General features: G+C 40.6%; 1 long non-coding RNA gene across 3 annotated transcripts in view; it reads left to right on the forward strand.

Moving 5' to 3' along the window:
- Positions 1 to 23,699, forward strand: part of LOC109636349 (uncharacterized) — a 38,152-nt gene extending 14,453 nt beyond the window's left edge. The window contains exons 2-5 of one of the 3 annotated variants that reach the window (XR_011244741.1): positions 5,116 to 5,214; positions 6,393 to 6,482; positions 22,146 to 22,330; positions 23,543 to 23,699. This is a non-coding gene — a long non-coding RNA (uncharacterized lncRNA). Of the gene's footprint in view, positions 1 to 5,115; positions 5,215 to 5,367; positions 5,457 to 6,392; positions 6,483 to 8,153; positions 9,079 to 22,145; positions 22,331 to 23,542 lie in introns of those variants that run through there. The other 2 variants (XR_011244742.1, XR_002203185.2) reach the window with 2 other exon arrangements.
- Positions 23,700 to 25,719: the final 2,020 nt, after the last annotated feature.

A 25,719-nucleotide genomic window follows, 5' to 3' on the forward strand; every position in this document is an offset into this window, starting at 1 on the left:
TCTCTGAGGCCAGATTTTTAATTAAGAAGCTAGCCAGAGGGGTTATTGTTTTCACTGTGTGACTGAAAAAATAAGTTGAAACGTCTCCATGCTCCCGTCATCGTGCTAGCCTTCTCAACCTGATTGTAAATTGCTCTGAATTTTTTTCCTGTAATTTGGAGCATCAGAAACAATCAGCCCACTAGATTTGGTGCAGAGGGTTTGAGCTCCTCAGTGGGCTGATTAAAGGGGAGGATGATTCACAAAACTGATGTGGTAATGCGGATTCCTTTTTTTTCAGTGATTATGATTTGCACCAAGATTAGAAAACAAAGGGATTGAAATATAAACTGATACCTTTACAAATGTGTTGGAACTACTACACCACAGAAGTCCGGCGGAATCTTTTACGCAGTTTTCAGACAGTTTTCGATAACATGTTAACAACAACAGGAGAATGTCCAGAGCATTCAGGTGAGGGGTGGCGCCTGTGTAAATGATGCAGGACGCAGGACATGACGTCTAATGGCGGCTGTGGAAATAACGTGTTTTCTTAACACTGAACGTCAAAAGCTCCCAAATCTCATTTTCCAAAGTTAATATCTTTGTCACCTGTTCCTAAAGCCTAAAATGTAACTGATATGTGTTTTTTTAAGTTTTGTGTCTGCCGCGTGCCTGAAACTTCATCAACACCCTAAATGAGAATTATCGTGCTGGATTCTCGCATGGGCTCACTTGGGACATTACCAGATATTTTATGATGGCGCTTGCAGGAAAAGTCCCAGAAAATGCATCTGATTTGGACATTTGCCTTCCCTTCATAAACCCTTCTTGAAAATTTCAGGAAAATGTCTGCAGTTCAGTTATGATGATGCTGTTTCGACAGAAACATTTTTCAATGTGTGCTGTTGAAAAACGGAAACATCTGCTCCATATTATACACTTCGTATTTCTTTAAAAAAAAAACATTTTGACCTTGTTCTAAACTTTTCTAAAATGTTCCTACTTTATTATATCTATAGAAATGAATATTTTTTTTGTGCAGGAACACCTTTCACCGGGTAATAAGAGTTTTCCTTTTATTATAAGGAACCTTGAAATGTTCTTATTCGACTCTCTCTCTTGGTGTGTACGACGTTTTTCTGTGCACCCCCCCACCTCTCTCCTCACTTCCATTGACCGTTTCTACTCATTAAGTGTTCCTCCAATTTCACTGACGGTTTATGCGCTTGTCTCACTAATCAGAGTCTCCTGCTGTTTGGATGAGGTTTAACAGTGTGATGCAATATTGTTTCATAACACTAATCATTAAGTTCAATTGATTGGCACATTAATCAGCACAGTTAATTGAACAAACATATGAATGCTAATAAGTGTCTGATTTGACAGAAGTACAAATCTGTTATTAAATCGTACATCATCATTACCCACAAACTACTGTACCCACGGCGTGAGTGTAAATATGTAACGTCTAGTATTTCTAAGATAGATGAAGTTCCTCATAATTAAGGTGTAAATGGAAAAGTATTAGGTAGAGTCAGTGATGAGAGCAAAGTTAATCTCCGAGAATAGGAAACAGGATTGAGTTGAAGGGTTGAAGAAGGTGTGAGTTTTTCTTTTTCTTTCGCCCTGCATCAGCACTCTCTCCCACTGGCTTTATTTAGGCAGTTAGCGACATCATTAGCAAGAGTCTCGGACAGTGTCTGACCTTTTCACCTCCCGGCAATCACACTCTGCATCATTTTCTGCAGAGTACCAAATTTGGTCAAGTCCCTGTGGTATTCTATAAGTTCATTAGTAAAGAGATGTGACAGCACAGCAAATGGCTTTTTCCAAGACGCTGGTGCTTAGAAGAAAATACTCTCATAGAATCCAATAGAAAGTGGCCCTCTGTGTTTGCTGATAACTTTTACGAGTTGTCAGCAAATAAATTAAGCAAACAGCCAATGACTGCAATGAACTTTGCAAAAACTGCAAGTGATTTTTATCCAGAGTTGTGTTTTATTAGCAACTATTTCCATGCTAACACCGGAGCTCCAGTGATAACAGTCCATCAGTTTGACACTTTGGTTTAAACTGAACTATCTTTACATCATACATGAAATTTTGTAACTGGACATGATCCTCATATGTTAATCTTGGTGATTACCTGATTGTCACCATGACGTTGATTTTAGGAAGATTTTAACTTGAATTCCTCAATAACTGTTTGATGAATTTCCCAAAAAATGTAGGTACACACATGAAAGTCCCATCACAAGGTTATCATTTGGTATTTTTCAGCAATTTTCTGGACTTTTCATCAAGTGCTATCATCTGGTCAAAATTAAAATTTGTCAGGACTTTGTTTAGTTATTGAATTCCTGCAAAATCATGTGATATTCCAACTAGCGATAGTTGTACTTGTGTTTAGTTGTAATTATCAAATTATTGTATGCTAGCATGCTTGATAAAGATGGTAACCATAGAATGTAAATAAAGATGGGTCACACGTCGCCACTCTCTGTTAGCATTAAGCATGACGTCTTGTGTCGAGCAGCCTCACACAGCCAAGAGCATTCCTGGAGATCATGGCCTTGTTGCAGACGAGTTTAATAGGGTTTGTCCTTGTTTGAATGGTTTAAACATTCAGTATACATATATCCATATGTCACATTAGGTCCCCTGGGTCGTAAACAAAGCAACAACCTTATGCCCCAAGGTTGAACTGATTATCTCTCCTCTCCAAAGGGATGCTGCTCCGTAGTCGACTCCATGCCTTAAAAATAGCTGAATTAGTGCAAACACTGTCAGAATATGCAACTGCAGGTATTTGAATTATGGAACACAAGCAAGTCCTGTTGCCTGTACATAAATACAAGTCACGAAGAAGTATTTGGACTGTGACTAAAGCTCAAACTGTGGGTGTAGAGTTTAGAAGATGAAAAAAAGGACTTAATATTTAAAGCTGTATATGAAAAGTTATAACTGTAATGATAATCTAATAATAAACTGTATTTGAATAGCACCTTTAATACCATTTAATACCATAACTGCAGCTCAAAGCGCTTTACTAATAATAATATAAACAAGGTTGAAATAAACCAAAAAAAGTAAAGCTTTACAAAAACTAATTAAAAGAAAAAAATACTAATTAAATATTGGCTTCAGCATCATATTTTTTAAAAAGACAAATAATGTGAACCTTTTCTATATAGCTGACACATTGATACTCGATTTATCCAAAATATAATTTGTAAGTACTCAGTTCTGTCATCTTACTATCAAATACTTGTAGTGTAAGTCATAATTACAATAACTGTGATTGAAACAGGCTCATTACATGTTACTTTTGTCTCCCATGAAAAGGAAAACTGCAGACTAAAGCAGACAAATGCACTCATCACCCACAATGTGTGAAAGGAGTGAATCAATCAGTCAGCATTAGCCCACACAATGGCCGACAGTCCATGTAATGCAGGCTATTTCTCCTGCAAATATGGACATTATCTTTCAAGGACAAAAAATATACTGGTGAGTTGAAGTCTGTGTGGCGGCTGGAGGACTTTCTCCACATCAGAATATTACATTCTTGTCTTTTGAAGCACCTGATAAATGCCTGAGTGACAGTTTTCATTTCTTTTCACGTCACCAAAGGAGTGTTAATGAGAGTGCTTGATTGATTGATTTATCCTATAGGACAATGTGCTGTAGTGAAGAGAATCATGCAATGAGCGAGAGAAGTAGCCACAAAAATATCCATTGTTTGTTGTCTGAGACTGTGTGTGTGTGTGCGTGTGCGTGTGTGTTCGTCCGTTTTCCATGTGACCCCCTCTCACAGTCTGTGCACAAAGATCTGGAGGATGTAGGTGTGTTCGTCGGTTCCATTTGGCTTTTCCATCGTCACGTTCCCTGGTCATGCATCCACTTCTCTGTATGAGAGTATCCCTGTCAGACGGTTGATTCTCAGCGCCGTGTGGCCAACATGACTCGGCTTATTTATGGCAACAAAACATTGTTCTCGTGCCAATGGAAAGGGCAGATGCTTTGAAAGGTGTAGGAGCTGTTATCAGCGAGAGCACATGAGAAGACAGACTTCTGGACAGTCAGGTGTAGACAGCAGGTAAACAGTATTTAGGGTAAAGACAGATCAGCTGTTTTATTCAGCTGTTGTCTGGAACCACACAGATATAAAGTACAGTATTTGCCGAAAAAAGTGTCTTGGCATAACCGCCAGGTGCTTTAATTAGAAACTGAATAATGAAAGAGAATGGACGAGTGAGCCGAAAGCAAGAAAAAAACTGACTGGTGGCCAGACTGAGGGGGAGAGAAATGTTTCTTAATCATAGCTTTGTGCCTTGGAGCATGGAAAGTTTTAATGAATGATTGAAAACCAATCATCAATGGTGGTACATTAATACTTCAGGATGCCAGATGACCTTTTCCTTTTGAACTGAGAGAAAAATGTCATTCCGGCTAAAATTGTACTGGATATTTTTTTTTCGTGTCTTGTGTTTTCCCCTCCTACACAGCCGCCCAATCCCTCAAGAGATTTCAATTAAATTGTCGTACTGAGTTCTTCACTTACTTTCCTTAATCTCTCTATGCTTGTGGCAAAGTGTGATTTTGTTTTCCCCCCTCCATGCCATTTCCAATTTAATAGAAGTGCATTTATGTTCGCCTGTGTTATGAATTAAAATGGAGTTTTTTATGGGCAGAGGTGCATGCGGCCATGGTTGAGCACCCCTTCATTCAAACTCCCTGTACCTTGAAGGTGAATAGTGCAGTGCCTATGTGAACTCCATAAATTGAGTTGTAAGAGTTCTCCTTTTGGTGTTGTTGAAGGTAAAGCTCCAGACTTGCCCTTGAGGAGGTGTTGGCTCCTGGTGAATTATAGATGCAGTCAGGGAGAATAAGTCAGATGACTCAGAAGGTTATATTTTCTCAGGAGACATAAGACTCTGTGTGATGAGTATTCTCTCGATGAGGAGAGCCGATATTGTGCCTATTTATAGATTTCAATGTACAAAAAAATCCAAATGAAACCTTGTGTGTTTGGAGCGACTGCCCTGTTAATGCTCTAAATACAACAGACATCTCTCATATTATTCAATCAAGAATGACAGAAAGGAAAAATTAAGTTGTGGTGTTTTTCAGATTTTAGAAGCTCTGATGAAGACAGTCCAGAGGTGTGTACTCGCTCACTGTACAACCAATCCTCCACAATAATCAGAGAACTGCCTACAACTCATCCAGGTATGGTGATGTACGATACGTATGATAAACAATGAAGGTTTTTGTCCCAATAAATGCTCATTTATGACGTCTTTACGTATGTTTCAAATGATGTAACCATCACTACCCTCATACTTATGTGTCTTTAACATTGGTATGGTTGTTTATCTATAGATCCACTAGTGGGCGGGGCAGAGTCGAGAGTTTGGCGACAGTGGAGGGCCTACTGAAGCAGAAGCGGCTGTTTGTCGCTTTGCCCCGGGGTAGTAAAATCAAAAGTTTTTTCTGTTTCATTAGAATCTGTAAGCTTTCAGAAGACATGCACAATAACAGATAACACAAAAGGATGAAATCTCTGTTTCCGTATACGATGAGCATAAATGAGCCTTAACACTTCTTTGGACCATCCCAGCACTGTGTAACACAAGGCAATCACCCGCATCACCCCACTTCCCACCCCCACTCCATTCCAGGGACATTTGACATGATGAAAGACACAGACAGTTATGTAAAGCTAATGAGTGCCAGGCAGTGGACTGACAGAGCCCACGGGTGTTCTCAGCTGACCGTCTTTGTGTGTGCTGTGTGAATAGATGCGCACGTGCATCATTATTGTCCCAAATTAATCAGTGCATCTGTCGGTCTCGGGGCCTTTGCTGATGGCTCCTCATTCATGGTTGGTTAAACTAAGCTGGTCCGTCATTCTGTGCCTTCTAGTTGCATTCAACCTTGCTTCCATCACAAGTTGCCACCTTCTACATGAAGTGTTGTGGTATTAACGTGACTCAGTCATGCTTTGTTGCGATATTAGGGAATTGCTTACATGCTAGTTGATCCTTCGCTCAGCCCTGCCTTCCTTAAAGCAAAGCGCTTTTAACATTTGATAGGAATCGATGCAAGCAGGCTTCTTGTTTTTAATTTGCAAAATACCAGTGTTGTGGGCAGAAATTACACTTGGTGTTAGTTGAGTGAGTTGACTGTGATGGAGGGGTGGGTGAAGTGCTTGAGTCCACAAAACACTTCTGGAGTTTCAGGGGTAAATAGCGTCCAATACAAAATAAAACAGACAGACACTAAAGCCTCCATACTGCTCCTGTGATGTCATTCAAGTGCCTGGAAGCCCAACATTCAAATTCAACTCAGAATGGCGTCCTTTCTTCCACGTTTTATCCTAAATGTCTGCTGTGATTCTCCTCCAGAGCCGCATTCACCCAATGCTGTTTACCCCTGATACTCCAAAAGTGTTTTGTGGACTCAAACACTACACCCGCCCCTCCATTGGCATAGTGGTGAGTAGATAATGAGTTTCATTTTTGGGTGAACTATGCCTTTAACATTGTGAGTTGGTTGAAGACTCCCACTGGCTGATTTTTCTTTTTAGTTATTGTCACCAGCTGAGTCAAGACCACAGCGAAATGGGTGCTAAATATACTGGCTTCATATAACCTACTGTGGTATTTTGCTAATTGAGTGACATGTAATTATGACTAAAGACTGACGCTAAAGCTAAATGTCTGTCGGGGCAAAAATGTCAGCAGTTGAAATGTGAAAAGAAAAACCCTCTATTTTCTCTTACTACAGCTCCATGAGCACCACTTTAGCATGTGGAGAAATGCCTGACAGGCCTGGTGTGCCTGGTTACAGTTGGTGAGCTACAGACCATCACTGTTAATCACTTAAAAGGAAATCAAGTCACTCAAATACTTAATAGTAAGAACAAAGCCTGGCAAGGTCAATAAGTTTCTGTAAAACTGAGTATCATTGCCTAAAGGGCGAAGCAGCGAGGATGACTGTGATTCTCCAGAAAAAATCTGCAGGAGCATTTGAAATGTAAAAATAGATTGAGGTAATAATTCTCCCTCATTCTGCTGCGTAATGTCAGAGAAGCAGTTGAGAGGAAAAGAGCAGCATCTTCATTTTTCCTCTCTTGCAGATCTAAAGCACAGGCATCACTTGACGTGAGTTGTATCTTTGGGAAAGTGTTATTTTCCAGTGTCAGCATCTTTGATGGCCAGACAATTTTTAAAGCCCCACCATGTATCCACCACAAAATATGATTTTGTTTTGGCTACATTTGTTTTGCAAGCATTTCACGTTTTTTTCCCCGGCAATACTCCTCCTAAGTTGCATCGATTTGTCACAAGAGATATTAGCCTGTCATGACCCAGGTATATATTTTGTGGAAAGATTAACATTCCCCCCTAAGCTCTGAGTGCAGCTGCTACTTTCCCGAGTGCTTTATATTTTCTGGATGCTTTGCTTTAGAGTCAACAGCCAAAAGTCTTAAGCTTAATATTTCTGTCAATATTATGCAGTGACTCTTTCCATCATTCTCCTGTTTTATCTCTCTTTTTCTTCACACCTTTTACTCCATGTTTTCCTCTTCTATAACTGCTGCTTTTATTGGATGAGTATCAATCTCCATGGGATATATAGCAGCCTGAGGTTTTAGTGGGATGACCAAACCAGTATTGATATTGCACAGTTGTAAAATAAGACAGATTCACAATCTTATTAGCAAAAAGCAGATCTGACTTGGTTGGAGATGTGATTTGTGAATTGACAAGCATATATCACAAATGGCTCAGTTCGTCAGTTTGTGGGATTTTAGGATGTATGAACAGAGGAGTGGAGACGAGATGCATAAAATAACAGAGTGAAAGAAAGAAGTGATGCATGAAGAAATAAGCAGGAAAGTGAGAATGCGGAGCAAAGGTGGAGCTCAAAAGATCAAGATGTTGCATTGAAACTGCGGGGGAGCGTAGTGTCAACGCAGCAGAAGGCCAGTGGAGGGAAAATCATGTCAGGGAATATCGCGCTGTCACAAATTGCATCGCCAACTCCCAGCTGAGATTGATCCGCCAACCTTCTGTTACCCAACCTTTACACGCCCTTCGTTTTTTTTGGTACTTGCTCCCGATGTGGCTAGGACATTTCTCTGCTGTGTTTGTCACAAGCAGGTGACTGTGGTACCAGTGTGGGATCGCAGGTTCATGGCTGGGACTGGATGTGGCAGAAGAGGATTAGCGGCCCAGTGGAGGCAGAGAGCGGCCTCCCCGCTGCACAGAACCAGCTGGTCAGCAAGCCGGCCAGCCCAGCTCCATCTGTCAGTCACCCGCTCAACCCCTCGGGAGGCCTGATAAATCTCTCCACCTCGCATTGCTCTCAGAGATTATGTCATTCACTTTTGGTTGCAACATACATCATCAGTGATCAAGCCCTCATGGAAAAAATTTAATCTGCAGACTTTACAAACTGACTTTTTAACTTCAAATGTTTAAACCTCTCTGTGATATTCCCACTTAGTCTCTTCCATGTGGAATATGCTTGGGAGTAAAAAAGCCTCTTTACCTGTAAAGTGCTGAAAAGGTTGAGGGGAGAAGGTTGAAGCACAGAGCACTGGTGAATATTCTTCACTTCGTGAGATGAGATGTTTTTTTTTTTGTTAAAGAAGGTGAAGACTTTTAAATCTAAGGTTTGCAACACATAAGCAGCAGCAGCATCACTTGTTTGATCCGTCATAGGTGTACTGGATGAAAGTGTCGTGACTTGTGGCAGGGCTTGGATTTTATGGTTTGTTGATTTGCACAAAGTTTAGTTTAGTTTTAGCTTTAACTTTTAATGTGCTGCTATGGACTAGAGTTGGTTAAGTTCTTCTCCAATGTAAAAAATATTTTTGGATGGGATGATCCTTGTTTCAGATGGCACTTAAGTCTGAATATTTTCCAGAACATTTTCCGCAGTGGTTTTATGTAAATATATCTGAATAGGTCGCTCTGGACATTTTCCAGAACCTTTCCTGCCAGCTACCAAGTAAAATGTCTGAACTATTATCAGCCTGCATGTGTGTATTTTCTAATAAGCGGCGGACATGAAACTGGTAAAAATAAAAAATATCTGGAAAAAACATGCTTTACGAGGATGGTCGCTGACGTCAACATGAAAAGACAACGAGATTAGAGAGTTTTGGGTGTCCAATGCCTGTTTTGATTTGGATGTGCTATAAACTAAAACATTGGATATCCACAGAGGAATTTATACATCACGTGTTGCCTCCTGCAAACCTACCCCTCGTCTGAATTTTTCATACATTTTCCTGTTGTTGTGAACACGTCTGACCCAGACGATCTCCTGCTGCGTTTTACATATGTGCAAGTTAAAACAATTATCATCAGGAGGCTTTGCTGCTCCAACCAAGCTTCACAGTAACCATTCTCGTCATCCCTCTGTGGTGTTTAGGCAGCTCCATGCAATTCCATCAAGCAGCTAGCTCCCCTGTGCAATACCAGGGGCAGCGAGTGTGTCAACAACAATGGTCCGCCGAAACAGTGAAGCAAGTTGTGATAGGCTAGAAGAAGATAAAAGGCTCCAGCACAGCTGCCGAAAAGACTTTATCATGTTTTAATCTGAGTTGGATCTCAATTCACATATTGTTACATTCTGCCAAGTGCACAGATACCTGATATCGCCATTTTCCAAGGGAACCATGCTCACTGCAAACCTTTCAGATAACAGTGCTCACACAGGAGCCAGTAGTTGATGATTAAGATGTAGAGGTTGTTGGGGTTCAGGAGAAAAGTGTGGTGTGATGAGGCCGTACAATTTGTGCTTCCCAGGGAACACATTCAAACCATAATCAAAGTTCTTGTAAATTTACATATGAAACAGGCTTTGTTAACCTGTTCTCCATATTGTATTTAATGTTGTGTTGTTTCAGGAATCTTTCAGGACTTCTCAGGAAATGTTATTTTCCCAAGTTTTCAATCACCCCAGTTCTGTCACAGCATATGTTTCATATCTCATCTATACCCAAGTCAGGTACCAAAACAAAAGATCTTTTTCCTTTTTTCTTTCATTTCTCCCTCCCTATTCGAAACGATGCTGCATTTTGTTTTTAACTCCTGAATCCCTCTGACAGCTGCTGTGAGTTCCTGTCAAATAGTGTTGTTTCTATTTTTTTCATTTCCTAGTCTCAGTCACACTAACAAGGGGTGAATAAACAGGAGGTACCAGCAGTGGAAATACTTGGCCAGGAAATAATTCAGAATATGGCAAAGGTTAAACTTTAAGACACAATCTTTTAAATATTTTTGCCTTCATCTGATTTACAAGCAGAAGTAAATGTATAAAGCACAGCAAGAGTTGGAGTAGCATTTTTTGACAGTGGCGCTGTTTGACTCACCTTTGTGCTTGACACTGAAAGCTGCCATCTCTGCCCCAAAACACCAGACGTCAAATCATGCTCTCCTAAAAGTTTATAACGGCTGAGTGCTTATTGTTTCCATTTTAGCAGCAAACCAATTGTGTTTGATTGACTGTGACTATGATTGGCAGGAACTTGGCTCCATTGTCTGGCCACTCATGTTATCACATTTGAGAAGCGCGTCTAGCCTACGGCAGTACGAGCAAGGAGGGGATATTGGCTCCTGAGTATCAAGCCTCTTTCAGACAGGCAATTCCAGGGGAGCAATTGTCTGGTTTAATTGCTCCAAAAAAGAAAGACAGAGAGGCGGTGAAACTAGCAAGCTGTCAACAGAATCGGTAATTTACTGGCTCCGTGATAAAAACCGATTTCTATTTTTCTATTTTTTTTTCTCTCCCTGTGCTCTGGCTCTCTCTCTCACTCCCTCTTTTGCTGTTCCAGTTACTATAAAATATTCACAGGCAGGTTATTGGGCTGCTATATTTTGCACAGTGGGAGAGACGTACACTGATTTAATTAAGAAGCATTCTAAGCAAGGAACACACTTTTGCCAAAACTTCTCGGTCTTCTAAAATTGTTTTAGTCAATGTTTCAACGTCTATCTGGATCTGATTAAAAAAGACAAAAATTATAGACAGGGTTAGCCAGATATATTTAATCATTTTGATTAAATGTAGAAATTACTGAGGGATTAGCAAAATACTATTAAAGGAAATTATTTTAAGTAATCCTTAAAAACATCCTGGATCTGCACCTAAAACTAATTTGTTGCTTGGCATATTTCCTTTTTTCTACAACAATTCATCGAAATCCGTAAATTACCTCCTGAGACATCTATCCAATTATTCCACAAATCACTGTCTCCCCTCTCTCTTGCTTAGAATTTTTCTAGAAATGTTTCTCCTGTATTCTCACATGGGCTCACTCAGACATTTTTTAGGGGGATGGCAAGAAAAGTTCCAGAAAATGTCCAGAGCAACTCACTCATATCTTAGCATTCTCGTATACAGCCCCTCTGGATATTCCAGGAGAAGTTTGGGATTTCAGTGCATGAAAGCAGATAATGGTAGACTTTTGAGAGAATGGATTGAAACACATGGACTGTTACATACAATTCTATCCACTTAGTCCAGCAATCTCTGACTGTATGTGGAACACAAAACATTTGACTTTGTTAAGGGCACAAGAAAGTGCCACATTTTGGAATTTGGAATATGTTAATATTAATTAACGTTGAATAAACAGGCAACCAGTGCTCTGTGGCTGGGACACATCCACTCAAGTGACGGAGTTCACGACAACAGGCTGGTTGAGGGCAACGACAACTGATTCACCAGTCAAGCTTCACTGAACTTTGAGTAAACAGGTGAACAGCTCTTTGTGCAGCAGCGGTGGTGCAGCTTCAGGGTTCTGTGGACTGAGTCCTGCTGCTGGTCTTTACTTGTCGAGGCTCATTTACAGCTCACTTGCAACCACAGTCCCAAAAAATGAACAGGACATTCCAAACAGGCATGTTTCAGAATAGGTGTTGCACTAGTTTTACAAACAAAACCTCCATTTAGAGACATGGGGGACTCACTCACGTCTTCTTCATCTTCACTGAAGCTTCTTTTATCCTCCATTTCTCTGCTGTAGTCAAAGACAGGCAGAAAGTGCAGGCTGTGGTTTCAGGGTAATTTCCTGCTAAGAGTAACCTGAATTTCGAGCAGCACACAAGCCACATTATGTGGAGGCTGGAAAACAACAGGCACCAGAGCGTCGGCCAAATGAAACACAAGCCTTTGATCGTAGCACTGATATACCCTTGCCATCTATTGTTGCCACATAATAGCTTCACTTTTACACAAAATTATTGATCGTTTCTCCCAGAATTAATGACCTGTGAAATCTGATTTTGAATCTCAGCGGTGAACACAAGCAATACCAAAATGGGAGGGGGGGGTTGAAATACAAATTTTGAACAACACTGGATTTGCGTGCTACAGACACAAATGTGCAGAAATACATTGTATGATCATAACACGGCAAATTCATGCACACAAATTAAGCTGGGCAGGGGGAATTGAACAGTAAGAACCACGAGAACACACAAAAACAAAGAGCTGTGTGTGAGAGAAAGGGAGGTTGTGGTCCATGGCCTATTCTTCTCCCCTCTGCAGCAGCCTCTATCCATATTCATAACCTCCCAGAGCGATGGCGCAGGGAAGGAGGGAGGGAAAGAAAGGAGTACGAGGAATGAGGATTTCAGTATGTTAAGAGTTAAATGGAAAGGAATAAGAAACGCTGGGTTGTGTGTGTCTGTGTTTGTCATATTTGTATCATTTCCCTTTGATCCTGGACAGTAGGCTTCAGAACATGAATCGAAGTGTAAACCAGAAGCTATGAACAAAGCAACTAACGGCTCTGCCATTATTATCAATCTTTTGAACCACACCATTTGCAGCTCACATGAGTCTGACTTTGTGGACTCAGCAACAATACGCAGGGTGATTTAATGGGGAAAAGGGTACATTTTCTGGTTCATAACCATTAGAGCCGCAATTAAATTCAAATGGATGTAAAAGTTCAAACAAATATCACTGGACTGCATGAAGGCAAAGTCCAATTAATCATCAGTGGAGGAGCCTCAGATTTTCTGTTTCCAAAATTGACTGTTACATCGGAAATTTACAGATCGATGGAGTTGATTAATTCTAGTTGCTGTAATGCACCAGGAGCTGTATTCTCCACACAGTGCTGTTGGCTCTGTCAATTCTCCATAAGGTTTGAAAAACATTTAAGAGGTTATATCAGAAAATTGCCACTTTATGCAAAGTATAGAAGCTGTTTGAAATATATACTACATTTTGAAAAAGAGAGCTTAAGACAGAAGTTAGAAACCACTTTACTTTCTCACCTTCACATAGCTGACCAATCTCTGAATCAGTTTTGCCCTCACATTCAACCCCGGCCCGAGTCCGATGTTGGAAAGGTCTGGAGGGAGGGAGGTTCTGAAGCTATTCGACCATATGACAAGCAGTTCTGACAGTGGAGGCTGCATCTTAAGGCTTTAATACGCTCCAGCAGAAGTGCATGGTCTACAAGCTAGCTTGTTTTGATCATAACAATATTAGCGTTTCAATAAAAACTGAAAGTGTTTGTGTTGAGGACCTTTTTCCAGCATTAACACTCACCTTGTCAGGACCAGTGTTCCTCATATACCTCTTTTACACCAACCTTAGCTGGTATATTTGGGTTATATACACGCTGGTAAACCCTCTATATAAAGGTGATTGACTTCTTTCCCATTGTCAATATTGGAGGGGTTTTTTTCTATATGTTTTTTCACCTCGCAAGTCATGTTCAACTCCACGAATGCGCCGAAAACCAATGTATTGGAAACCTCGCTGTATTGCCAGTGTTGCATCTTGCATGATACAAAAAATCTAAATCGCTGTTGCACGTTGTCTCACGATGAAATAAACACGTGATGCTGGGATAGGAGCAGTATCAGCCTTTAGAATGCTGAAATAAAGAAAATGAAATTGGCAATCCAGGTGTCATGTTTCCATCACTGCTGGCATTTGACCCGAGTGAATGCTGATATTAGCCAAAGAGCCAAATATTTGTAGGTGTTAGTGGTTTGAGGTCCTGGTAAAGTTCAGGTTCAGCTGTCTACAGTGATTGGATGTCAGTGCAAAGTCCTATTAAGGGTACCTAAGCAAACGTGTGTGTGCAGCATGTGAAACACTGAAGCAAAAAAAAATCCTCTCACCTGCTTGTGCACCTCTTCTCACAGATGTTCCACACACAGATACATCAGTTATTCTATATTAATCTCTCTGTCCCATCACTTCCAACTGCTTCTCTTCATTTTATTCATATCTCATCTATCTCTCATCTCTCTTTCAGCTGTCAGTTCAGTAAGAGCTGAGGCTGTGAAAAGGAAGTTTGTCATTATCTCGGTTTGAGCTTGTGTAATCCTGACCTTTCAGTGGGAAGCACTGAGATGAGCTAGGAGTTGCTGGTATTGATTGCTCGAAAAAGTATCACATGTGCTAATGGCCCTTGTCATTCTACGGCGTTTTTAACGATTCGTTCGTGTTAGATTTCAACAGTTATGGAAATGATATGAATCATAGTTGTATGGTTGGTAATTACCACACACACTCACAGAGAGAGAGAGAGAGCGAGTGGGGCTCCATCCACGGAATCCCAGTGGACCACTTGATGAGGTGTATAATGTGTTTTCATGTTCAAAGCATTTTACAGTAGACTTTCTTAAGGGTTTTAAAGCACCAGCAGACTGTTTGATCATCTGCTTGACACGCTGCAGAGCTGTACTGAGCTCTGAGAGCTCACACGTCTTCCGTCCACCCTGGACAGCACACTTGTGGCATCATGCTGTGGAGCGACAGAGGTTGTATTTTTGACAAATATATAATTTCTTATTTATCTTTTCTTACTTTCTTTAAAAAGGAAAATACATTCCAAGTGGTTTGTACAGACTTGAATGGCCAATGTGATGAAGACTAAAACTTGATGACCATTGATGACTAATGCTTCCTATAATTATAATTAAGTATAAATATAATAATATAAAAACACTTAACAACATTGCACATTAAAAACACTTTATTTTAACCACTGCATTAAACATTTATAAGCAGTAAACAATGAAATAGTTTTTTTTACGAGACTCTACATAACATTGTAATGTATTCGTAAATGGATATAATGACATTTTAAGTATGCAAGTACAATATTTATGATCAGTTTTACTGCAATTGAGTAGAGAATACACTGTTAATTGTATGTATGTATGTGTGTGTATATATATTAATATATGTGTATTTGTTGTATAATTTTGCTTGTAATTAATTAATGTTTGTAAAAACACAAAACTTACAGTCTTTTATTGTGCTGAGATTGGTTTGATTTTAATTCTCATATATGATGATTTGCTGCATTTTCTCTTCATTTTAATAACAAATAAAGTACCTATGAGTTTTGGTTATGAGTTTAGTGAAGAAGACAGACAGTGAATCAATAAAAAAAGACAAAAAATAGTAATACAACAAATATAGCTGCAGCCCTAATCAGTCCCTTATTATGGGTTCTATTTTTGTGTTTTCTTGGGTACAGCCGTGCACCAGTGACCAGGGATGCATCATTATTACTTAATCGTCTACCGAATGAGGGAGAAAGTAAAGCTGACACAGCCGCTGTCTAATTAATGTATTTATGTAGCTGACACTTCAAGTCGAATGTCTTCAATCACTTTCGGATGGAGTCTCCTATTCATGTACAGTATGTTCTCTGCCCACACCAGCTATTAGCTACCTCCGCTTGCCTAATTACTGTCATTCATCCTTTATCAATGAGAAGTGGTGGGAAGCAGCTGCTGCCGGGTGGCTGTGTTCTCATATGCATGCAAATATACATGCACACACACATACTGATAAAGATGCACACACTGCAATAGAAAATGTCTCTCACTTAGGAAAACATGATGGAGAAGCAGGGAATGTTTTTGCATATTTTACGCTTCCAAGTGATCTGCAGCCAATGCCGTTACTCTATTTGCTATTGCCACACTTTGTCCCAGATCACATAGTGCAGCTTGGAGCGGGGCGGGGGCGTTGATGTGCAGGAATCTATTTGAGGCTGCCTCTTTGACTCCGAGGTGATGGCATATTTCATTAGCTCCCACTCGGGGACAGTGAGCGTCTCACCTGAGAACTCAACTGTGACATTGTGGATCCAAAATGTCTTTGTTCCTCGTTATTCCTTTTCATCCCTCTTCCCATCCTGTTTCAGCTCCTTCATATCATCTCTCCTCGCTCACTACTTCCACCACCTTCCACCTTAATCCCTCTGTCATTCTTCCTTCACCTCTCTCCTGCCTCAGTCCTCCAATCACTCGCTCTGTTTGGGCTGTCTCGTTGTGCCTCCAACAACAGGTGTCTGTTATCGGTGAAATAATCCGGCCGCGACACCTTCTCCCACTAACCGGCCTCCTCTCATGACAACTGGCTAATTAGGTGTCATCCCAGAAAATGAAAGGTAAACAGAGAGTAGATAAAACCATAAAGCTGTCACCCGTCTCACTTTTGGCAAGAGAGGAGGAGGGATAGAAGAAAGGGAGATGAGGTAGATTGGGTCAGTGACCGCTGAAGGATTAGGAACGGATGGAGGATTGTGAGATAGATAAATGTAGGAGAAAACCAGAGGATGAGGGATGAATGTATTTATGCGCTAACAGACGTGAAAGGGGAGAAGGTGAGGAAGCGATGCGAGAAGCAAAGGCCACTGCTGCTGTTCCCTGTGGCCGCTAATAAAATGCTCTAGTCAGACCCCTCGTATACACACATGCATGTGGACACAAACACACACGCAAAGGGCAGTTAGACTTCCTGATCGATTGAGCCGTGCCCCGCTCTGACGTCTCAGCAGGCCTCAAGATGAATGAGCTGACCTACGAGGGAAAAGAGGAAGAGGGGGAAAGAGGCGAAAACAAACCTTTGGCTTTTAAATCTCAGAGGTTTGTGTCACCTAGGTTACAGGATGGGAGGGTACAGTGTTAATCAATACTTTGCTTTTTGTCATCGAGCGTCTCCTCTGATTTACCACCACTTTGGCTATGGATTGGTTGTGATTTCTTTTGGCCGATGAAAGTAATCCACTGTGAGACTTTGCTATAACAAAGACCTTATTGCTGCCTTTGTTAGTTAGAGGAGACATTCATTTTTAATATTGTGTCACATTTTGTTTGGACCACTCGGTTTCCAAAACGACAAACCTTCATGTTTGGAAGGGGAGGATGAGGTGAGGGGGTATTCAGCTGCAACATGAAACTTCACCTCTAGATGTCAATAAATTCTATACACTGGACCTTTAATATGAGTTGAGAATGAGAAATATTTTGATGGCATGCATAGTTTATAATGATTCCCTGCGTTGTACTTTCTCAACCAATCTGATATTACTAGATAGAATTATAAGTAATTTCCCTTATTACTGTCATACTTGACATGGGTCTTAAATTTCATCCACTATGATCTTAAAAAGGTTGCATAGTTTTAAATTTAACTTATTGAAACATGCAGGAACACTGTCAAAGAGAATACATGTGACTGAACAAAATCCAGGAAACAACTAATAATGTTTACTCCAAAATGAATCTGTCAATGCAATTATGTGATTATACAAATATACTTGGACTGTTGCTTGTGCTGTGTCAGTAATTTCTAAATCGCGCTCTTGACTGCTTTGCTTTGTCTGATGGGCCCTTACTTGTGCTTGTCTCCAGCTGTGCATTTTTGTGTTGTTGTCGACTGTATAAATCTTTGTGTCTTAAACTGAGCCATAGCCAGAGACCTCTTTGAGCAGTCTGGTCAGTCCAGCACTTGAGAGCCATCCATCACTGCTCAGCTGATGGCCCACCTCTGGTCGGCCGCTCACTGCCACTCAGACGGGGCCCCACTTACATGGCCGCCAAGAGAATGACCACTAATAATTGCAACAGTGCCCATACTGAGTTTGAGGTTAATTAGCTGTGTATCACCAAAAGTGTGACCTCCATACTAATAGTGGGTATTTTGTTTTCAGCAGGCAGAGCTAACAACAGACTTCTCTTCCCTTCACTTTTCCTTCTGTGCAGTCCTGGAACGTTCACATACTGTAATCACTCCCCCACAAATATTCATTGATGATATCAATCCTTCATTACGCCAATTAGGAACAAGAGCATTCAATCAATCAATCTCATTAGTTTCTTTGTCAAGTAGCCCATCTCCCTTCCCTGCGTGGCAGTATATATACAGTATTTATTGCCACAATGCTCATTTACTGTCGGTACTTATTTAAGCGGCTGCATCGCTATGAAAATGCCTGTGCACAGATGACTCCCTATTACATTTCGTACAGAACATATAAATGAGAATATCAGTCAGGGAGATGATGACGATGCTGTTTCATGAGAATGACTGTAATTTTCTATGCACAGTAATAATACAATTCCTTATTTAAGAGAACAGCAGTTGCTGTAGCTGTAACTATCTCAATCTATTTCATACACACATGCACACAAAGCACCTGTCTGCACACAAGCCCTAAAACCATCAAAATATGTATACATTCTTAAAATCCCTTCTTCTTTTCCATGTCCATACATTTTTGGCCATAACTCAACGACAAAATACATACATTATCTATTCCACTGACACTGGCTGAGTGGCTGGATACACCCTGGACAGGTCGCCAGCGTAAAGAGACACACAACCATTTAAAGTCACATTCACACCTTTTGGCGATCTATAGTCTCCAATTAACCTGACCCAATCTACATTGTGGGATGAAGGTGGAGTATCCAGAGAAAACTGCACATCTATATGAGATGAGGTATAAATATGGACCAGTTAGCAGAGATTTGGTAAAAGTTTTTAGTGCCTCTATATTAGTCCGAGGGTTCTTAGCATCCTCAAGCACCCCCATAGAAGTGATCCCACTTTGGAGCTACCATTTCCAGACATGCAGCGATGAAAAAGACAAATTGTACCTGCACACACTTGCATGCACTTACACTTTTATTGCAAACTCGCATCCACACACTGCATACACACTTCCATGTACAGTAACCTCAAGGGAATATCACTCAAACCACTGAAGAGCCACAGGCAGTGATTACTGTGGTCTAGACGTACTCGCCTTGTGCTCCAGTACTGGAGTCGGCCACAGTGATGCCTGTTGAGTTGATGTTTTAAGAGCTTTAATGCATTGAAAAGCCACAGATGAGAGCAGGGTCTTTGTTGCGCTGTTTTAAAGATGCACTCATATTTGTACTCTGTGATTTGTTGTGAGCCAATTCTTTAAATCTCTCAAGTGAAGTAACCTATAGAAATGTTAAGTTTTAAGGGGGGTTTTAGCCGTGCAAATGAGAGCTTCTTTTGTTGGGTCACAGAGATGTAAGTGGGAGCACAGTCTCAAGGGAGACGTAGCAAACCTTATAGACCAGTCTGTGCTGTCGATGAGTGTGTGAGTTACACACAAAAACACATTCTGGAGTGTTTTAAAGGCACCGTTATTATGTTGTCTGAAGGCCACAATCACATTATTGCGGGAGTTGGAGACACTTTGAGTGTGCTTTTACAAGCTATACTCTAAAAGTGGTGATCGAGTCTATCTATTGTCTATCTCTATAGCATGCAGCTCTCCCAAGAGGCTGCATGCGTTTATTGTTCGCATTCCTTTTGTGTCTCTTTCAAGTTCACAAACATCTTCAGTACACTTGACTTCTGAAAGTCTTTTTCCAGCACATGCTCTGCTTCACCATTCAAGCCTTGAGTAGTCTAGTGTAGCAGATTCAGTATTGATGAGGCCGATTGATCAGAAGAGGGAGCACCCTCCCCTTTCTGTTACTGTAGGTCTTGAATAATCTATCGCTCATTCAATATTCTGTTGCAAGCATTAAACGGCTGCAGTTTAAGATTCCTCCCGCTATAAGATTGTTGTCCCCAGAGAAAAGAACTGTTGAGTCTTTATTTATTTAATATTTAAAACAATGCACTATGCATTATGCAGTTGACTTGCAGTTAATATGCTCACATTAAACTATATGCTAATGAGAAGTAAACCTGATATATATGTAGTTTGATTAAGGTTTAACCTTTAATTTACTACTGACCTTTTAATCAATTGTACTGCCATTTTCAAACACAGGCCCTGTTCAGACCTGGTATTAACATCAGGAGGAGATGAATGGATGAACTTGCAGAACCATGAAGAAAGATTTTACCAATTTAACCATTATGTGGTGATTAGTGGTGGTGGCTATGAATGGACACTGAGATGCATGAACTTACGTTTGATTCATTGTGAAACTGTTGTGAGTCAGAGGACATCAACTGAATCGCTGGTCGGATCTCAGGACACATTCGGGTGTGCTCGCACCTGAACTTAGGGCTAACCGCTTGTGATCGGATCCCTCAGGACGGATGTTATTAGCAGGTCTGAACGGGGTAACAGACAGTGGTTGAGGATAATGTCAATCGTCGGCATGTTCCCTGGTATCTTGTGTCCACAGACATAATTATATGTCAAGCCTCTACTGTTAGACGTCAGGATTTGATCTCATCTTGTGGCCTCTGGAGACTTTGTCACAGAAGTGATCCTTGAATGTTGCTCCTCAAGTATCTCTCATCATCACAGGAGGATTGTGTGACTTTTTGGTCTAATGTGGAGCAATATCAATATCGTAGTTTGCTCGACATCTGCCTCGCCTGAAATTTAACTAGATATACGATACTCTGATGATTGCCTTTTCCCTCAGAGACCCACAAACTGAGTTACATTTTAATCTTCCATGACTTACAGTATCTAAATTAAATGAAGTGGCCTGCTCCTGCAACACTGACACAGTGAAACAGATCTGGCACAGGAGTAATTGTGGGAAATGAAAGTCGTGCTGTGTACTTTGTTGTTCATATATAAAAGCAATGTAATTATCCAGACACTGTACCGTACACAAACATAGTGACATCAGGCCGGCTGTATGCGCAGGGGGCAGCAACAGTTTGATCGCAAGCCATTCAAACAATGGTTGACCATTACCCACAATTTTTCATAAGTGCTCCTGAGGGACTTTGCCGTTATTCTGCCCACTCACATTTTGTTTTTGTTGCTTTATTTCCTTTGACAACAAGCTACAGATGATGGTAATCAGCTTTAATTGTGTATTGGATGTGATGTAGAAATCAAGCGCTCACAGCTCAGGCCATATCTGAATACAGCTGATTGTTATAAGTGATTGTGTTGGGAGATATTTCTGTAATGTGGCAAAACACACAAACACATGCACACGACCACGCTAAATACAATGTTGTCAGAGGAAATTTTAATCATTCTCTCCCCTGCTAGGCCTCAAAGAAAACAGAGCTTATATAAATGTCCTAGTGCTCCTCAAAACCTATTAGCACAACATGGAGATAATCTCAAACACATGCACAATCGCGCCCCATCATGGAAAACATGCTGAGGAAAGAAGGATGAAAAGCCCATGTGCTCCTTGCCAAATGCACATGCACACACTTTCAGTTTTATTGCAGCCCAGCCAGAGGTCTCAGAGGCAGGGGGGGCTGTGATGATGGATGTGCTGTATCTACTTCTTCCAGACAGCTGGTCTGCAGAGTGGACACAGGGACAGGGAAAGCCATCGGTCAACACACACTTTTCCCCCTATTTTAACTTGTGTATGTGTGTGTGTGTGTGTATATATATAATTTAAAAAATGGGTTTTTGTGGTCTATACATTGCAGCCATTGCACATGTTGTGGGGACCTGAATCTGTCATATTATGGAGACTCTTATTCCTCATTTGGACACAAATCCTCATCAAGGAAATCCTTATATTTAATGTGACATGTTTTAAGATCAGGGTGAGTTAAGGTTAAATTTAGGACAAGGGTTAGGATTAGACAAGGGTTAAAGTTAGTCTCTGGGAAATGTACAAGTCATCATAAATTCCTTTGAAGTCATTGAGGTGTGTGTGTGTGTGTATTTGTGTCACAGTCCCATTATGGGAACTTGTGTTCCTTATGGGGACAAAAAACAAATCCTGGAAAATCATTGAATTTCAAGGTGAAGACATATTTAAGGTTTAGGTTAAAGTAAGCGTAAGTCTGCAGGAAATTAAAAAGTCTGTGTGTGTGTGTGTGTGTGTGTGTGTGTCCTGGCTACTGTCCTGTCTCTGTCTCTTACCGCGATTCCTCAGGTGGAGGACTCTGGGCCTCATTCTCCCTTCCCATCTGCCCCAGCACCGCCTTTTTCGTCCCTCGGCTTGCCATGCTGACAGGCGGAGTTGCCACAGTGATGGATGACTGTGCGCTTAGTTTCAGTGTCAGAGTCCTACACCTCTGCTACCTGCCGTGTGGGTCCCTGTCAAAGACTTCCTGTCAGGTCAGCCATACCCCCTCTCCTCTTTTATCCATCTTTTCATCTTGATCCTGGAGCTCTCCCTGCATCTCTCCTTTATTTAGCTCTCTGTCGGGACCTATTTTAAAAGTTTGAGCAGTTTGAGAGTAAAATTTCCCAGAACTAGGTTTTCAACGTGATAACTTCTGAGGCGCAGCCGAACAAAGGGGCTGATGACACCACATGTATGCTCTCGTGTCACATAGAGCAAGATTTTCATTGAAATCAATTCCCCTTAAATCAGTCAGATTGCTCCAGTCTATTAACGGCTTACGCACAGAGCATACTAATGAAGCCATTTTCCTTAATTAGCAGCGTGATGTGAAGTCGCTACTTCCTTTCTTCTTCGATAATTTGTACAACGGCAGTGTGCGAATCCTGCCGTTGTCTGTTTGTGTTGGCCTGAGCGCACCTTCATTTGTCAATGTGTGGCCGCGTGTTCATTATACAGCAAGTCTCCTTAAGACTGACCCCAGCTTTACGCCACGCATTTTAAATACTAGCCCTTTTGTAATGAGGTCCATAAGCAAGGCACTCATGAGCTTTGTCTATGAATATAATTAACCAATTAGCCTGTTCTTTATTAGAGACCAGCAGCAGCCATGCGTCTCTGCTACCAGGGACTAGTTAGTGTTTTCTAATGAGCTTTTAGCTTCCAACCAGAAACCCTGTCAAGCATTATTAATAAAGAGGCTATTTGTGCAGGCCTTTCAGCTTAAACACATACCAGAGAGCATGCTTACTGAGATTTATCTGTATGATTAATGAACATGGTGGCACTGAAAAACCAGATTTAAAAACAAAAAGGGGTTAAAGTCACTTCACACCAATTAATTTATGATAGTTATTTGCAACAATGTCAGTTTGTCGCAGTATCTTTTCAGGAAACTGTGATTTCCATTTTTTTTTCTGACGATGCATCTCCACAATATAACAAGTTGAGATGTATTTCCTATAAATGTCCTCAGGCTGTTTTTACAAAACATCCAATATTATACCCACATTTTCGCAAAGCATTGTATTACACCATTAAACTGTCAGCAGGAACAAGGAGGGGAGCAGAGACATGTTGAATTACTTATTTTTTTTACATAGAAAAGAGTAAAAACACGTTCAGGATTCAATTTTCTTTGCTGTAGTGTTGTACTGGAATCATAGCAGACTTGATATGCAAATAACAAAAGCAATTTGTTACAGGTTGATTCAGAGTAATGGGTGTAAGATTTCTTGGAGCCTTGAATTGATCAAAGATTCATTGGGTGAATAAAGACGTGGACACAACCACCATGCTTCAAGGGATGCTTTGAAAAGGATTTAAAACACCAATACCAAGGACTTGCACAGCCACTGCAAACAATAAACTGTCCAGGCTTGAATCTTTACATGTGTCAGGACATTTTTAGATTTAGGTTATAATGATTAAGTAAACGTGTTTTTCAGGGGTTTAATTAACTGGAATTGCCCGAATCAGATATTCTAGTTTGGTTATTTTATCCATAAAGAGTTACTAACTGATTTTCCTTTGAATTTATTATATAGTGATTATTGTGATATTGTGATTATACATAACATTTGCCTCAAAAGAGTATTTAATCCATATCACCAGACTTTATATCTGTAATATTATATAACAATCAGTATAACATACACACATACAAAGTTTTACTCTTTTTTCTGTGTCATGCCAATGCATTTGGCTATTTACAAGACACCTTTAACTTACAAGCACATACATGTTATTCCTTTTTTATATACAACAATTATTTTGGTAAATATTCCTTAGGAGGAGTAATTGTTTAAAAACAAGGAGAAGAAGAGGCCCCTTACACTGTGAACAGGTAAATGAAGAGGTTGCAGTTTGGTCAAACCTCATATTTTGCCTCTGCTGGATGTGAAACCACTCGAGCTGTACTTACCTGCATCACAAGTAACTGTATGGCAGTCAAGACCCCAGCTTATCTCAGACACACAACTGTGTAAATCACCTAGGACTCTTTACAGTCTGAAATCTGACTGCTGCCTCTCACTCGCTCTTCGTCTTCACAGCACAAGGACGAGTGATGCTGCCTTGTCTTTGACTGGCAGAATAAACGCCGTTACCACAACAGCAATTCTGGGAGACAGACAACAAGCAACAACAGAGGCAGACAGACACACAGCGACTGTGACAGTGTACAGCAGGAGAGCCAAAGCAGTGACAGTGTTTGCAGAGGTAGTGCGTTGTTTGAGCCCAGCGATGATGATGAGTGAGTCAGGAGGCAGATGCACAAACATGATACTCGCATGAACGTGACGGCACAACCACAGGTCTGGTTGGTAAAACTCCGCAGGGGGGATAGTGACAGTGTGACTGAAAGGTTGACTTTGAATATACTCATAACTAGCAGGACATTGGTGACTACTGCATTTTAGTACTTGTCAAATATTCCCCCCAAAAAGTACATGCTCAGGTGGCTCACAATTTTATTGAAATAAACATTAATAGTGAGTGACCGACACATTGATATGGGAGCATGAGCTCCCCCAAAAACTCTATTTAGATTATTAACATCACCCACAAACCCAAATGGTTAGACATGCAAAACTTAATCACCATGATGAAATGCCATTAACAATATGGTAAACGTTATTCCAAATTATGTGCCAACTGCATCTTGTGGACACGTTGCGTTAATTTCTGAGGAACTGTCGCACAAAACAAAGACAGGATACATGAGGCAGCCATGTTGCATATGTTAAAAGCAAGGATATCTCCGGCCTTAAAGAGATATTTTACAGAAAAATGAAAATTCACTCATTATCCACTCACCACTATGTTGATGGAGGGGTGGGTGAAGTGTTTGAGTCCACTAAACACATTTGGAGTCTCAGGGGTAAACTGTGTTGCAGCCGAATCCAATACAATTTAAGTGAATTGTGACATCTTCTTCAGACTTAAAAATACAACAGAAAAACATAAAATGCCTCAGTACTGCTCGTGTGGTGTCATCCAAGTGTCCAAAAGCCCCAACATTCATATTTGTCTCAAACAGCATCATTTACACCATGTTTTTAGCATAAAGACCAAACGTGTTGTGCACTTAAACTCTACACCCAACCCCTCCATCTGCATAAGGGTGAGTAGATAAAGCCATTTTTCAGTGAACTATCCCTTTAAAGTCCTGCAAAGTCGGCTTATGACTTGACTATGTTTCAACAACAGCACTCCCTGCTGCATATCTACTGTAGATGCATTGCCATTACCTCTACTCTATTACTGCGCCATGCATAAACTATGCATAAACGAAGAGTGTACAATGATGCTCTGTGTTGACCGGTGGTTTTAATAGTCGAGTAGTCTGTGAAACCCCTATAAACTACAGTGTTTGTATTTT

Source organism: Paralichthys olivaceus, chromosome 12 (genome assembly GCF_024713975.1).
Source record: "Paralichthys olivaceus isolate ysfri-2021 chromosome 12, ASM2471397v2, whole genome shotgun sequence".
Classification (NCBI taxonomy): Eukaryota; Metazoa; Chordata; class Actinopteri; order Pleuronectiformes; family Paralichthyidae; genus Paralichthys; species Paralichthys olivaceus.